This window comes from Chiloscyllium plagiosum, unplaced genomic scaffold (assembly GCF_037043375.1).
Source record: "Chiloscyllium plagiosum isolate Xiang-an unplaced genomic scaffold, Cpla_swu_hap1 HiC_scaffold_31, whole genome shotgun sequence".
Lineage (NCBI taxonomy): Eukaryota > Metazoa > Chordata > Chondrichthyes > Orectolobiformes > Hemiscylliidae > Chiloscyllium > Chiloscyllium plagiosum.
In genome coordinates this window covers 29,691,354-29,706,600 of record NW_028270169.1, presented here as the reverse complement: position 1 = coordinate 29,706,600, position 15,247 = coordinate 29,691,354, and the positions used below count along the sequence as shown (strand labels likewise).

General features: G+C 38.8%; 1 long non-coding RNA gene across 4 annotated transcripts in view; it reads right to left on the bottom strand.

Moving 5' to 3' along the window:
• LOC122564049 (uncharacterized) overlaps window positions 1-12,482 on the bottom strand; it is a 72,255-nt gene extending 59,773 nt beyond the window's left edge. For all 4 annotated transcript variants that reach the window (XR_015752340.1, XR_015752343.1, XR_015752341.1 and 1 more), the window contains exon 1: window positions 12,191-12,482. This is a non-coding gene — a long non-coding RNA (uncharacterized LOC122564049). The remainder of the gene's footprint in view (window positions 1-12,190) is intronic.
• Window positions 12,483-15,247: the final 2,765 nt, after the last annotated feature.

The following is a 15,247-nucleotide window of genomic DNA, read 5'->3' as shown; positions in this document are numbered from 1 at the left end:
TTACAAAATTGGCTGAATGATAGGAAACAGGATGTTTTTTTGGGCTAAAGGATGGTTTGTAGTGGAGTTCCTGGGGTTTGGTATAACATCCAAGATTGGGGAAGTCTCAAAAATTTGATTGTGTTTTTTTGAAGAGGTGACCACAAAGATAGATGAAGGCAGAGTAGTTGACATTGTCGACATGGACTTTAGCAAGGCTTTCAACAAGGTTCCACATTGTAGACTGTTTAATAAGATTAGATCACTTGGGATCCAGGGAGAGTTAGCCAATTGGTTACAAAATTGGCTTGACAATAGGAGACAGAGGATGGTGGTATAGAATTGTTGTTCAGACTGGACATCTGTAACCAGTGGTGTGCTGCAAGGATTGGTTCAAGGTCCACTGTTGTTCATGATTTATATGAACAATTTAGATGAGAATATAGGAAGCTTGGTTAGTAAGTTTGCAGATAACACAAGAAATGGTGGTTAGTGGATGCTGAAGAAGCTTATCTAAAAGTAGAATGGAATCTTGATCAACTGGAACAGTTGGCCAAGGAATAGCAGATGGATTTTAACTCAGATAAAAGCAAAGTGTTGCATTATGCTAAGACAAACCAGGGGAGGACTTATAGTTCATGGTTGGGCCTTGGAGTGTATCATCAAACAGAGATGGATGCAGGCACATAGTTCCTTGAAAGTGGCATCACAGGTAGACAGGATGGTGAAGAAGACATTTGGCATTTGAATTCATTGGTCAGAGCCTTGAGTACAGGAATTGGGCCATTATGCTATGGTTGTGCAAGACATTGGTAAGGCCACATTTGGAGTACTGCATACAATTCTGGTTACCCTGCTATAGGAAGAATATTAATTAAATGGAAAAGGGTGCAAAAAGGATTTTCAAGGATGTCACTGAGACTGGAAGGTTTGAGTTATAGGGAGAGGATGGATAGGCTGGGAACTTGTTGCCTGGAGAGTAGGAGGCTGGGTGTGGGTGTGGGGGGTGATCTTGTAGATGTTTATAAAATCATGAGAGGAATACATAAGCTGAGTAGCCAAGGTATTTTCCCCAGGATAGGGGAGTCCAAAACAAGACAGCATAGGTTTAAGGTAAAAGGGGAAAGATTTAATAGGGACAGGAGGGTAAACTTTTCACACAGATGATGGTGCATATATGGAATGACCTGCCAGAAGAAGTGATAGAGATGGGTACAATTACAAAAGTTAAAAGAAATTTGGACAGGTACGTGGTCTCCCCTACATTGGGGAGACAGGACGCCAACCAGGAGTAGCATTTTAGGGAACATGTCTGGAACACACACACACCAAACAATCCCACTGCCCTGTGGCCAACCACTTCAATGTCCCCTCCTACTCCCCCAAGGACACGCAAATCCTGCACCACCAAATCAAAGCCATCAGCCAACTGGAGGAAGAACACCTCATTTTCTACTTTGGGATCCTTCAACTACGTGACATCAATATCAACTTCACTAGTTTCCATAACTCCCCTCCACATACCTCATCCCAGATTCAACTCTCCAATGTGGCACGGCCATCTTGACCTGTCCTACCTTTCCACCGACCTATCACAATCACCTCCCACCTGCATCCACCTTTGCACCTACCTTCCCACTAGCCCCACCCTCCATCCCCCTATTTATCTCTCATTCCCCTCCACATTCTTATGAAGGGCTTATGCCCAAAATATTCATTCTCTTGCTCCATGGATGCTGCATGACCTGCTGTGCTTTTCCAGCACCAAACTTTTCATCTCATTTTCCAGCATCTGCAGTATTCACTTTCTCTCAGATATATGGATAGGAAAGCTTTAGAGGGCTATGGGCTAGATGCAGGCAAATGAGATGAATCCAGTTTAGGAAACTTGGTTGGCATGGATGAGTTGGACCGAAGGACCTGTCTGCATGTTGTAAGACTCTCTAATCTATGACTAAGTTGGGGCTGTTCTCCTTGAAGAGCAGAAGACTAAAAGCAGATCTGGTGGCAATTTTCAAGTTCATGAGGGGTATGGATAGAGTAGAGAGGGATAAATTGTTTGTTAAATGATAGGGAGTATGAGAATGATAGGGTGCGAATTTAATGTGATTTGCAAACATAGCAAATTTGATGTATGAAATAACGTCTTCACACAATGAGTTGCCTGGGTCTAAAATGCACTGCCTAAAGTTCTACTGGAGTCAGAATCAATTGAGGCCATTCAATATGGTATTAGCTGATAATTTGAATAAAAACAATGTGCAAAGATATAGGGAAAAGACAGATGAATGGCTTAAAGTCATATTGTTCATTGGAGACTGTCAGATCTGATGTAGACATGTTGGGCTGAATAGTCTCTTTCTGCACTGTGACAACTCTGTGATTCTATGATTCTTTGACAGTCTCCAGTATTAATAGTTCATAAACATATAATGTTTCCTTCCTGTATCTCTGCCAACCCACTCCCACAGAGCCATTATTTTGTATTACTTACTTTCACCTTTTTACCTTTGGTGCAAATTTGTCAGCGTCATCACCAGTCTCTATATTTACTAGATTATCATTGCTCTATTTGTAAGAACATGTCCATTCTCATCAGGGTGAACAAGCCTTATTGGTCATCATTATACATAGAGAATAGCAAGAAATGTAACCTTTTGAGAAGCCCTACAGATCCAAATACCAGGTCCTTATGATCGGATATAACATTATGATTCCAATTATTCTTTATCCTCAAGCATTATTTTGGCTCCTGCACTGCATACCGCCTGTTTCACTTGTCAAAGTCTCTGTGCTTTACAGAAAAAGCCTACTCCCTGGTTTCACCAATGTCCTTGAAACGTTTTGGAATTCTATTGGGGGTTGTGAAAGATCATGGAAAACTGCTTTGTGAGGCTTTCTCAACATTTATTTCAGACCTTGGTGACTGTGTTGTAACAATATCTTTCTGAGGATTGAATTGTGAAAGCCATCTAGCTACCTGTTTCTCCTTTAAAACAAAATTAAAGCCCTGCTGTTCTATCGATCAATACATTTTGTGTGTAAACAAGGTCTGATCTTGGCTTATGCAGCCATGTGGGTACAATGCCCCTTCACATGGTGCTCTCCGGAGTCATGGGATCCTTTTTGCAATGGAAGCCAATTCTACATCACTCTAAAGGGTTTGAGCTTGGCCTATCCTACACTGAGGCGAAAGTGGGTACTGCAGATGCTGGAGATTAGAATGATGCTGGAAAAGCACAACAGGCCAGACAGCATCCGAGAAGCAGGAAAATCAACTTTTCTGGCAAAAGCCCTTCATCGCTCATTCCTGATGAAGGGCTTTGCCCGAAACGTCGATTTTCCTGCTCCTTGGATGCTGCCTATCCTATACTGTCCCTCCTATGGTACTTGTGCATGGCTCTTACAAACATTTTAGGGTCCATGTCCAAGGAAAGTTGCCAAAAAGCCACTAGTCACATCTAGCTTGGTGAAGAACGTCTGACTTTTGTTTGTGAGTCTAGTCAAGTTCTTGTTTTCAGATGCATTTTGAGGTATTAATGCACTGCCTTGATTAAATGTATTAAATTGACACAATTTTTAATGGAGTTGTTCAGTTTAGGAACTAGCATCATGTAGTCAGCTGTATGACTTTAGAAATGCCTTTCCAGCACATTATCTCAGTCTCCTCTTAATGCTATTGGGTTCAGGACCTTCCTGTGTGTAAACCAACAGTTGGAAGATGCAGGTGCCTTTTTTTTTGATGTGCTACATGGAACTTCCCTGGATCTGTTAAAAAGTCAGAGGATCTGTTGTTTAAACTCACTTGTCGGTGTCTGACTGATAAACTTTGTCTGCCTTAAGGATGAGACTGAGGCCTGTGAAAGCTTTCGCACTGAACAATAAATATGGGTGGTCATATGGTGCTTAAACAATCTGTTTATATTTGTATCATAATGTTGCTTAAAACTAGCCTTTTACTGAGAAGCTGGTTCTTCCCGCTATAGATAATTTAATGGATGAGGTTGTAGGGTGACTTCATTTGGTCATCTAAGGCTATCTGACAAAATAATAATTTCTGCCTCTATGTCTCACTTAAAATTGTGTATGGTAGCCATTAGCAATGATTTCCATGCTCCAATAATAACCATCCACATCCATAATTTATCCAACAGTGAAATACTACTGCACAGATGTGCTTTTGAAAACAAATATCTTGTTTGCTCTTAATAGGAGTTTCTATGATGAACAAGGAACACTGAGTTGGAGTTTGATTTATTGTTATCACATGTACAGAGGCAGAGTGAAAATTGTTGTCTTGCATACTATACACAGGCAGATCGCATCATATGAAGTGCGTCAGGGTACCAGAACTGATTGTACAATACAGTGTTACAGCTGCGGAGAAGGTGCAGAGAGAGAGATCAGAATTCACATTTGAGAGGTTTGTTCAAAAGTCTGACAGCAGCTGGGAAGGAGCTGTTGTTGAATCTATTTGTACGTGTATTCAAACTTTGATATCGTCTGCCTGACAGAAGAGGGTGAAAGAGAATATAAACAGGGTGGGAGGGGTCTTTAATAATGTTGTGCTTTTCTAAATCGGTGGGAAGTATCGATGGAGTCAAAGGATGGAAGGCAGTTAGCTTTCTGTGGTGTGGGCAGAGCCTTTTCCCCAAAGTAGTGCTTCTTCATGCTGTTTTGAGAAGTAAAATAATGCCCAACATCTTTTGTGCAGTTTCCCTGTTTGTGCCACACCACATTTTCAATAGTGTACCATCTATAGCAGTTCTGCCACTAGTTGGCCCATCTATAGTTCTGCATAAGGCTATGGGTGGGCCAAGATAGGATTCGTAGCTCACCTGGATGCCAATTGATCACCCAAAGTGCTTGGACACATCACATGGTTATCATAGGCCTTTTCCAGACACTAGTTACTGTATTTGTTGTACCGAACAGTTGCTGTAGTGCTGCCACCAATCTTTAGTCAACTTGTATGGACTTATTATGACAAACCTCTGATCCCAGGCCTTTTGGCCCAGGGGTAGGGATCCTACAACTGTGTCATCAAAGTTCTCAGCTCTGTTCTCTATGCTGAGTCTCAGGGCCTGTTTACTTATCAATTGTAAAGGATATACCACTGTTTAGTCTGAACAAGAGGAGGGATTGGTCGTATACAACGAAAGATAGCTTACTGCATGATAACATAAGGTTCTATTTATATTGACTAGTTAGACATAATTACCTATAATGCAGGAGACAGGAATGTCACCTTTGACCCTTTGGAATCTTGTGCAAGTCTGTCAGATTGTCCATCTAAAGACGGTGTAACATATCAAATTGGATTGTATATTGTGTAACTTTAACATCAGCTCTTTCAGAACCATTTCTTCGTTCAACAATGTTCCTTAATATATGCTTTTCCACCATGTTTTTTTCCACTGTGTATTGGTATCTAGATTAACCTTGAATAATGTTGTTTGACACTTTTTCTCTGGTGAGTCTTATCCCTATTGCCAACATGTCGTAGCCACTCATCTGAGTGAGCATTAATTGGCTTAATTGAACACAATTTTAGATAAAAGATAACAGGAGAGGAAATCTTATCTGAAGTTGGACTGACCCAAACATCATCATGTCACAATTATAACAGTTTCATTAGCTACATGTTCAGTAGTTATGCCAAGGATAAAGATATACATCCATTTACTCAACACTTTTACCTCAATCTAATCATTACCAGTATGCTCATCAATGTATTCTCTGATTTGATTATGTGTATGATCCTTTTTAAGCATTTTTGCCTTGAAGATACATCAGGTAACTTAAAGAGGCCAATTAGTGTGCTGCATGTGCAGGAATTTACAGGCTGCTGCATAACCATTCAGCTTAGGAAGAACATTTGGTAATCATTTCAATGTGTTATTCCAGTCATCACTACTGTAATGTTTGCTTTAATTGTTTCCCATCTAAACACTCTACAATTTGTCACACAATTCTACTTCCAGAGTTCTAGTTTACACCTAAGTCTCATTCTGTCCTTACTGATCCACATTGACCTCAAATTTTTACCTTATTTGCAAATCCCTACTTATCAGGAAAGGGAGCAGTTAACCATGTTTTGCTGAACTCCAAAGTTTTCCCACTGCACAAAATGGCAAATTGCTCTCATTTCATTGGAAAGCTGGTGTATCCTGTGGCAGCACTCTTCATTGCTCTTGAGACATTAAGAAGGATTCTATCAGAATTGATTTATTCCTTCCAATCATTCAGGTCTTAGGACATAAGTTATCCTAAATGATCAAAACTTAAACAGTGGGTACCCCATCATCTTTAGGTATGGGTTAGTGCAAAAATGACAATTCTTCTTTTACCAAACATGCAATAACTAAACATGTACAGAAATGGATACTGGATCAGTATAATGTGATTGCATCCCTATCACACCAGATAACACAATCTGAGTGAAACCATTTTACTAACAAGAGAAGCCAAAAGTCTTGTTATGAGTTCAACTTGTGTGCTACAGATGTGTTGCTTACATTGTCCTGGCTATAGAGCACTCCCCCATTTCCCCAGTCCCAATCAGACTCCAAGCATCAAGTAATGTTTTTATCCTTAAATAGTCATGAAGCATTCACATGTTTTAAGTTAAAATTGAGTGAGAAAACCTTCTCCCTAATTATATTGTGCACACATTTTTGGTGATGGCAACCTGAATTGCCACATCACTGCCTTTCAAAACTAATTAATGGAAATACTTCAGCTGTGGATTGTCCTTCCAATCTCCTCCATTTCCTCTACTCTTCCTGTTCCTAGCCCTACTCATCCCTTCTGTTCTGCCTCTGACCTGAGGCAGGCAACCTCACAAACTTTAAAAAATACTTTGATAACATTCAAGGCAATGGGCCTAATGCTGGAAGGTGGGACAAGCATAGATTTAGTGTAGTTTTGGTGGTTTGGACTTGATGGGCCGGAGTGCCTGTTCTGGACCCTATGATCCTATGATGATGCTTTTTCTGTCACCCCCTTCTGTTATTGTCACTCCTTCCTGACCTTTTTATATTCTTTTACCAATATTTTCAATCTCCTCCCCCTTTCTTCTACCATAAGAAAAAGTGTGTTGGCTATTTAGCCCATTAAGCCTGCTTCATCACTCATAGATTGTGGGTGATTTGTACATCAACTCATTATTTACTAACATTTAATCCATACTTCACAAAATATTTGTTAATCTGAATCCTGGTAATTCCAATAATTTAACGCTGTTTATATTTCAAAATTCCACTGCTCTTTCCTAGCCTACATTTTAAAGTTATGGCCTCCTTGTTTTCAATTCCCTCAGAGCAAATAATTTCTTCAGACTAGTTTCTTAAAGACTTCTTAACATTTTAGCTGCCTTAATCATATCACTCCTCGTCCTTCTAAACAATGAAATACAAGTTAATCCCACTGGTCATCATAATGTAAGGTGTGCTCACTTTTCTGGTACCTCCTTTTCCCTCTGCATTCACCCCATTCTCACTACCCCAACATCCTTTCCCACTTATCTCCCTAACTGCCCATATCCCTCTCACTACCCCTCAACCTCATCCCTGAATCCCCACTGTCTCCATTTCCCCAACAACCAATAAGTGTACCTGTTGTTTGAATTACCAGCCTTGAGGGTAATAATATATTCACAGCTCACCTGGAAGCTGATTATTATCTGAGAAATTATTTTTGAGGGGATAATAACAAAAACTCCTATCTAATATTGTCTTTCATGAGAAGTACTACATTTACCACTCATTATTTCAAGCTCTGGAAACAAACGCAGGTTAAATGTTATTTTGCTGCATCCTCAGAATCAGCCCAACCTCTATAAAAATGGGGCAGTAGAGAAGAATTGGTGGATTAAATACTGTGTTACTTTCCAATACTAATACAGTATTAAACATTATATTTAGAGATAGGTTTGGGTCCATTTGAATTACAATGATTGTGCTCTGCGGCATAAAAATATTACTTACTAAAAAGCTGCGTCCACATTTAACATTTACTTGCTTGTTTTATAAATTTCTAGTTTTGATATCATTTTCTTTTGTATTGCTCTGCAGAGATGAGAGGCAATTTCTTTTTAATTTTGGGGGATAAATAGGAATTACAAAGCAAGCTAATGATGTTCATTGATTATGTTGATATATGAAAAGGTTCAATATGTTATGATTTTATCCGATTTCAAGTAGCAAGGTAAACTAATTAAAATGTTACAAATATAGTTTTTATACATGGTCAGTTTGAGAGATCAGAATCCTCTGGGTAAATAAGTATATTTACATTTGATGCAGCATTACTGAAATATTCCCAGAACTCGGTTGGTTGAACTTTGGCACACGAATTGAGTTTTCGCTGTTCAATTAACAGATGAAAGAACATGTAATTCGCATGAGATTGCACAGCAGTTTGACGCATGAGGTCTGGCTTAGATGCCAAAATTAAGCTAAACAGCTCAATATGTCTGATCCTGCCAGCATGACAGGATCCTGACTGACCAGTGCAGACAGTGATGTTCAGTAATTGTTTGAATGCGATGTGGTGGATTAGCACATTGTGATCTCCAATCTTTTAATAATTAAACACTAAACCTTGAAACCATTAAAAACAAACACAAACATCAATTTCTTACTTACTATTTTCTTTGCAATCTGGTGTCTCAAATATCATGCATTTTGATGTCTAAAATTTTGATTGGCAAAATTATTTCAACATGAGTTAGAGGATTTATAGAATCAACAACACTAAATGGAAATCACATAGTATAGTAAATCATCCCTCGGTGTTTAACAGAAGTATAACCAAGTGAAACCTGACACGGGACCAAAGACATTCCTCAGAAGCTTCTTTAAGGAGGAGCAAGATGAAGAGCCAAAGAGGTGGAGCGGGGTAAGGGGTTGTTCATAGAATTCCAGTCCTTGGGTCTAAATAATTGAGAATATGCCTCCCACAGGAATGATAGAGTCATACAGTAGTACAAAAACAGACCCTTCAGTCCAAGCAGTCCACACCGACCATAATCCCAAACAAACTAATTCCACCTGCCCTGTGCTTGGCCTACATCCTTCCAAGTCTTTCTTATTCATGTACTTATCCAAATGTCTTTTAAACTGTAAGTCTCTTTTGTCTTATAGTGATGTAGTTCAACTGACTGAGGTATGTCTAATGAGATTGTTACTGTTGGATTTATTTCATAAGGACATGATCCTTGTGTCATTCCTTCACTTCCTCTATTTATAAGGTTCCTGTGGATATCAGTCTGGCCAGTATCCTTGATTGCATTCATATTGTGCTCCATGGGGTACCCCAGTGCATCCACACAACAGTCCAAGAAAAACACCTCTTTAGACTGGAAGGTGCAATTCTCTGTCTTGAAGCACGCTCCTACATCTTGGAATCTCTTTAATACTTCTTCCAAATTCAACAAGTGTTCTTCTACCATCTGACCTGTTACCAATACGATAACAACCGGTAAGTCACGTCATAAACTCTTCATGGTGGTTTAGAATATAGCACATGCTGATGAAACTCCAAAAGGCAAGTGGGTATATTGATACGATCCTTCTTAGATGTTGAGAATCTTTAGCCAATCTGATTTGATTTCTTGCTGCCAGTCCTGCTCTATTAAACGCAGTCTCTGATCAGCCACCATGACTAAAGGCAGTTGAGCAGATTAGTCACTGGAGCCAGTGTTGTACCCGTTCTCTTAATATCTTCTCCATATATGTCATCAGTCTGGACCCAGTGGTCCTCAACCTCAGGGGAAGATACTGGTTACTCCTCCACAATGATAGTAGAAGCTCCAATGTCTGTTCCATTCATAATACCTTTCTGTTTACCAATGGCTCCACTGTGATCAGGGTGAGATTTCTCATTTTTACATTGTTGACAGACATAACTGTCCACTTCACCTCAGAACCAGTTTCTATATGGGACTGATCCTGTCGATTTACTTGTGCTGGTAGGCTTTGCTTATACTTGCACTTATGCCTCAAGTGTCCTTTTCTGCTGGGGGCTTCCTGAATTTAAAACACTTTGTGCACACAGGCTGTATCCAAGCTTGTTGATTTAATCTTTTATATTTCTTGCTCTTCCAATTCCCATATTCATTTCCTTGCTGGACCAGCATCTTCACTCCAGGTGCCACTCCTGTTTGCGGTTTCCTACCCTAACTGGATTGCACTGCTCAGAGCATTTTGTACTCCTGGGTGCCCTTTCTCCATGCTTTCCATAGGGACTTTTTTTTAAGATCTATTTCTAATTTTGTCAAAATTTCTTTTGTGTGGCTTCCTTATTATTGACAATTACTAAATGATCTCTTAGCATGTCGTTGAATGCAGACTCAAAATCATAAGGCTTTTCAATCTCTCTAAAAATCTTTACAAAGGCTGCAATAGTCTCTCCTGAGGCTCTCCTGTTCAAATTAAACTTGTAATGTTGTAAAACTATGTCAGGCTTCCACTTATTGATTACAACTCTGCCTTCAATGCTAAAATCATAACTAAACTAATCTCCAAACTTCAAGATCTAGGTCTCTACTCCACCCTCTGCACCTGGATCTCAATTTCCTGACTCACAAATCGCAATCAGACAGCACCTCCTCCATGTCAATCCTCAACACCGGCATCCTGAAAGGATATGTACTCAGTCCCCTATTGTACTCCCCGTACACCGATGACTGTGTTGCCAAATTTCATCCAAACTCCCCCTACAAATCAATGACCATTGTAGGCCAGATATCAAACAATGACAAGACAGAATATAGGAAAGAGTTAAAATGCTTGATGACATGGTGCAAATCTCTCCCTCAATGTCAACAAAACTGATCATTGACTTCAGGAAGCAAAAGGGGGTCATGCTCCCTTCTACATCAATGGAGCTGAGGTGGAGGTTGCTGAGAGTGTCAAGTCCCTAGCAGTGACAATTCACCAACAATCTGCCCTGGACCACCTGCATCAATGCAACAATCAAGAAGGCACAACAACTCCACTTCCACCTCAGGAAGCTAAGGAAATTCAGTATGTACATAAAGACCTGCACCAACATTTACAAATGCACCACAGAAGGTATTCTATCTGGATGCATCACAGCTTGATACAACAACAACTGCTCTGGCAACAAACATAAGAAACTACAGAGTTGTGAACACAGCCCAGACCATCACACAAGCCAACCTTCCATCCATTGACTCATTCTACATTTCTCGTTGCCATGGAGAGGCAGCCAACATCATCAAAGACCCCTTCCACCCTATTATAATATCTTCCAACCTCTTCTGTTGGGCAGAAGATACAGAAGCTTAAACACACATACCGACAGATTCAAGATAATCTTCTTCTCAGCTGTTATTAAACTTCTGAATGGGCTTCTCAAATTTCAAATCTAATGTTAATCTTGCTTTTTGTACACCTTCATTGCAGCCATAACTTTGTATTCCTCGCTCTGTTCAATCATCCAATGTCTTTGTATGTTATGATCTGCAGTACTGCATGCAATACAGAACCTTTTTCTGTACTCTTGCATATTTGACAATAATAAATCAAATTACCAGGAGCTTAGGGTGGTAGTGCCCTTTGAGTAATTCTACAGTATCTATGATTGTTTTGTTATCCAGGCCATCAGGGAACGTTAAGTTTCAGATCAGACTATATGTTTGTGCCACATGCAGTTGGACAAATCCCTGTTTCTTCTCCCCTTCTAATTCATTAGCATGACAAGATTTTGAAGCATTCAACATACTATATCCAACCTTCTGTTGCTAGATTAAACAGCTTTAATGTTCTGAAAAGAGGCATTTGACTGTTATCTTATTTGTAGGCTGGACTTGTCTGGTCTTTTTTTAAGCAATTTGAGCTGCTGACTTCTACCTCATTGTCAATATAATAGCTTCAAAGCTTGGCTCTGCCTGATAACTTAGAAAACACAATGATTTAATGCAACTAATAACACTTATTTACAGAGTACACTAGACAGTCATTGCATGCCTAGCTCCCCAATTTAATTGCTGGGCAAGACACCACATGCCCCATGCAGATTTTCCACTCCATCCCTGATTAGTCCCGCAGGTCACATACCTCCTTCCTTGGACCTCAGCCTGAAAGGAGCCAACTATTACAGGATCTCATTTCACCGTTGCCAGGGTAGTTTCCAGAGCTGGTCGGTGAAGTAAATGGGTTTGTTGGCAGATCAATTTCCTTACCTCAACATCTATAAAGTCAGAAACAACCTGGGCAATACAGGTTGTTGGCTGCTCATCCACTAAGAAGACCTTTCAGAACTGCAAGAGGAAGTTGAACTGGACAGTGAAAACACAGGTCTTTAAAGTAGTATTCAAAATCAGTCTGGTGCAGTCAGGAGCAGCTGCAAATGTTAATGTTAGATTATGATGCATTATGTTATGAGGCTGAGAACATCATTAGGGAGATGAACCAGGATCATTATGTTCTGTTCATCTGCGAGGATGCTCAATTACAGAAATGATCCTCAGTCAATTTTGTATTGGCTAAAGTCTACTGTCAGTAATGAATGAGATTTTTTTTTCCAGACTGTCAATGATTGACAAGTCTGGGAGCCACTGATTTGCCCAAGGTCAGGAGGATCTAAACATGGCAACCAGACAACTGCTTTTTTCTGTTCAATAAAGAAATATATTTTGACATATTTAAGGGAGGTAACCAATCATAGTTTTCTTAATAAGCTGAAAATGGATTTAGTGCTTAATAGAAGCCTTTTAAATAAGGGTATGCATCTGTGTGTAAGTAATCTAAAACCATTTTTAAAAAACTAGCCCATTTCATAGCTACATAGGTTTTACTAATGTGTTTCTCACTAACTTAAATGCTTTTAAAATGAAAAGCACTTCCTAAAAATGCCTGCTAATCCCTATGCATCTACGACAATAAACAGAATTTGAAGAGCCTTCCCTAATAAATATAATTTGTGGATACTCACAGTTTGATCTGGGGAAATGGCCCATTTTGTAGTCAAGATCTGAACCAGGTGAAATGAATTTTGATGTAGTGCAAGACACAAATATAGAGCCCTCTAGTGGCACAAAGGTAGTGTCGCTACCCCATAGACCAAGAGTGGGTTCAAGTCCCACCTGCTCAACAGATCTGTAATAACATCTCTGAAAAGGTTGATTAGAAAAATAGGTTAAATAAAAACACAAATATAACTGACTTCAAGCATAAGCCAGTCATTACCAACAACCTAAAATATTTTGCTCTCTTTCAGCTAAAACTGCATTGATTACACTGACATTGCTGATGTAAACAAATGGAAACTTGATTCTATTACATGGAGGCTAAATATGAAAATATGCAGTTTTACGAATTGAGATTAATGAAAATCATTATTGTGCTTCAGTGAGAGGTAAACAGCTACTACATAAAATCCATACCATCAACTGTTAAAGCCATCACTCTGTAGGATATGATATATTTCCATGCCATGATTAGGAATATTTTCATAATATTACAATGAACTATCATGTTCACCAGCCATCATTTCAGTTTTACATTCAGTGAACACTGAAGTCATCTTGTGACTCCTTATGGGAGGGGTAGGTTTGACTCAGATTTCTTTGATCTTGATGCAACACCAAAATGACAAATCTGCTAATGATAGTTGAGAAATTGGCATGTCTACAGTACACTAATGACATTGTTGATAAGTGACTTAGCCAATCTGAAGATGCTACAAATTTCTTAGGAATTGGCTTCTACCTACTCAGCTTCAAATGTTAGTATATGGAAACTTTGTACTTTTAGTAGCTTTATACTTTTAAACTGCAGAGCTTTAACATTTTAAACAAAATCAGCACCACTGTGCACATTTGGGGATCCCCAAAACCTGGCTCTGTCAACCTGCATCTAATCTCTTTGGACTAATTAAGTGTTTTTGTCAGTGGAGAAATAGTATGCACTTTGTACTGATGTAGAAGATTTGAAGATGCTTAAATATGGTTTAACGCATATGCCAGATACCTAACTGTCTCCCATAAATGTTTTACTGCATCCATCATGGTTATTATTAACTGATAAGGGAAAGAACCAGATCAAACCAACTGGACTAATTCATACAAAAATAAGCTAATATTTATAATCATATTTGTTAGTTTTAAAAAAAAAGTGTTTCTCTTCAACGGCTTTTCTCAGCAGACTGAGGAAATGCTTTTGGTACACACCTGTAGCCTAAGTAACTATAGAAAATGACTTTTAACTAACTCTGAAAACCAACAATATGTGTAAATATTTAAATATGAAAATAAGAAGTAAGCTATTATTTATAGTGCTATAACACACTTGGTCCAAAAAACTCATTACGTGGGCGGACCAAATATTTCAAAGTCCATAATCTTTATGACAAATACCAAGAATTCCTGTTTTGTACTGATTTAACAAACTACTTCAGCTCCTCTCCTCCTCCAGTCTCTGTCTCTCATTGTTGCTCAACAGCTTTGCTTAGAGAAGGAGGAATTGGATCAATAAGTCAATTTTTGTTTTTTTGTCAATGCTGTTGATATGATTGACCCAATAGAAGATGCAGTAGAAACAGACAAAACATTAATTAAATATTATTCAAATTTATAATTAAAAGCTGTGCCGTATGCACTATTTTAAGTGATTCAGCTGGTTCATGACATTAACCACACAGTTTGTTTACATTGCTGCCTTATCATTCATTGCCAGTCATTTGTTATTCTCTGTATAACATAGGATACAGTTTTCTCACAGACACAGCAATATAATGAACATTAATATCATTCTTTGTCACAACACATAGATGATGTCTAAAGAAGGGTCACCGGACCCAAAACATTAACTCTAATTTTTCTTCACAAAGGCTGCCGGTCCCACTGAGCTTTTCCAGTGATTGTTGTGTTTGTTATTGACATATACTATGTCATTATTTTTCAAACTATATGAGAGATTATCATGAGATATTGAACTATGAATTAATTGCATAGGTTCCATGAGTTGTCACTCGAACTTATACACATGATGTCTATCCATTTTGTTCTGCCCTGAAACCTAGGGATCAAGAATGCATAAATGTTATAGTCAGCTACCAGAAACAACATGAAAACTTTAATCCATCAGATTTTCTAAGACAGAATTTACAAGATGTTCTTGTGTTCTGCTCAAAGTCTGCATTGGAAGTTCCAAAGATCTACCTTGATTAGATTAGATTAGATTACTAACAGTGTGGAAACAGGACCTTCTTGATAAAGGTCGATTTGGTGACTATCTGG